Raw genomic sequence first — 2339 nt, 5'->3', positions numbered from 1 at the left:
GGTTACCACATGCATCTATGCTGGTGCAACAGACAACCCTCGATTCTCTGGCATCTGATGCAACGTAGTTATTCTTGCCTATAAAACGCGGCTTAAATGACAGGAGGCTGTTCTGTGTGGTCCCCCAGGCACCAAGCCCGGTGGACACATCACACCGTGCAGCTCTAACGTCAGCACCATCTGGCCTTCTCGGGCTCTGTGACCGAGGAACAGACGGTCGGACAGTCACATGCAAAGTCTTCTAAGCAATGGCCTAGAAACGACATATGACACTTCCTTACCCATCCTATTGGTATCTGATTTCAAGTTGGATGGATACTGTGGCCTCTGCCTCACTACACGAGAAATTTGACACAACACGGCACAAACGCAGCACACGCCAGCCCGTCAGTGACTCCTAGCTGGGCCCGTGGAGCTGGCAGCAAGCAAGGGAGGAGGAGGATGGTGAGAGGCTGGACTGTAATTCCCCAGAGTCACGACCCTGTCCGCCATGCCCTGCGGCGAGTCTCCAGGACACTCCCTACGTGTGCGGGAGACAAAGACCCCTCCACGGGAGACACAGAGAGGGTAGTGGTTCAGAGGCGTGTGACGGGTACTTTGAAGTGTAGCTTCAGCCGTCTGTGCCAGGGACTTCCGTCCAGTTTCGGGGTGGGCAGGCTTCGCTGCACCACGTTGAGAAGTATATCGATTGGGACTTGGGGGTTACATGTGGCAGAAAGCCTAACCCAAAATGGCTTAAGCACAGTGGCTTGTGTAATCCAAAGCCCGGAAGTTTCGTGCTGGTTTCATTCACAGTGATCGGGACTCAGGTCCTGTCACTAGGACCCAGCTACTTCCTGGCTTTGCTCTCAGTCTACTCATGGTGGCCACGTGGCAGCCAGTGCTCCTGCAGACGCCTCAAGCTTTGAGCCCGGGAGGAGCACCTGACTCATTTCCTGGGAGGTGGCGAGATTTGCCTGGAGTTTCGAAGCATTTCATGATTATGATTTTTTTTCCTTTGCACGCTTAAGATGAAATCGTTTTCCCTGCCCCCTGAACCATGGTGAGAAGTTAGGGTCTTTTTCTTGTATAAAGCTTTTAAAATTCCTAGAATGCATCCATATCTCTCTGCATAAAATCAAATTTAAAATAAAGTGATTATCATGGGCTGTTTAAAGGAAAGTACCGCCTGTTCTCAAAATAACGATCCTAACCTTCACCTTCCCAGGGTATCAGGGAGATTCACTAAGGTTTGGGGGACCCCTGGAGCCTCCCTGCCCGGACTATGCAGCAAGAGAGGGTGCTCAGCTTCTGGCTTCTGGTGGGTTTGGCCAGTGGACAGAGCGGGGAGAGAGAGTCTTCTGTGGTGGCTTCAATTGCGTCCCCCAAAAATAGACACTGACACCCTAACTCCCTGTTCCATCTCACTACACCCCCTACTCCCCACCCCACCCCACCCGTGCCCACGCGCGTAGCCGCATGGAAGTCGGGGCTTTGCAGATGCGCCTAAGTTAGGATGAAGTCCTAGATCCAGTGCCTGGTGTCCCGGCAGAGACAGAGACCTTTGGACACGGAGGAGAAGCAGGGAGCAAGGCCACCTGGGGACGGTGGCAGAGACAGGAGGGACGTAGCTACGGGCCGAGGAAAGCGAGAGTCTCTATCAGCCCGCAGAACCCGGGAGGGAGGCAGGAAGGCCCTTCTCCTCGGGGGGCCTGCCGACACCCTGCCTGGGGGCCCCCGGCCTGCAGCCGCGAGAGGTCGTAAACCACACAGTTGGTGGCGCTTTGCTCTGGGGGCCCCGGGCCATGGATGTGGCCTGCTTCACCCCCCACCTGCGGTGCACGTCTGTCAGCGGTGTGGTCCTCTCTGCCCACGGCTCCTGTCCTGCTGGGGCGTCCGCTTTCCGTGGCCGCCTCTCTCTGGGTTCCGGTGACCGGGCAGCCCTCCCTGGCCCAGGAGTCCCCGCTGGGGCAGGCGTCCGGGCCGCACCGTCTCGGCCGCTGCCTGCGACCCTGTCACAGTTCTGTTGATAGCCCCGCGTTACACACCCTCCAGCTCAGCCTCTCTGGGGGAGGCCATCTGCTTCCAGCCAGGACCCCGCGTGACAGCGAAGGACACGCTACAAGCTCCCCCCGGGCTCTGCTGCCCAGAGAACCCAGCTCGATTATTCTCAGAAAACAGACGTGATCAGAAGCGCTTGGTCACACCCGGGCCGTCTTCCTTCCCGGCTTCGTGGCTGCTCACGCCCAAGGGAGATGTCAAGGCGTCTGTTGGGGTGTCTGGACCCCGCGGTTGGGTTTCTCCAGCCCCTGCGTCCTGTGCTTGCTCATCTGCATCCTTCGACACTGCCGAATGCAGAG

Source organism: Pteropus vampyrus, unplaced genomic scaffold, assembly GCF_000151845.1.
Source record: "Pteropus vampyrus isolate Shadow unplaced genomic scaffold, Pvam_2.0 Scaffold457, whole genome shotgun sequence".
Classification (NCBI taxonomy): domain Eukaryota; kingdom Metazoa; phylum Chordata; class Mammalia; order Chiroptera; family Pteropodidae; genus Pteropus; species Pteropus vampyrus.
This window is presented reverse-complemented; position numbering follows the sequence as displayed.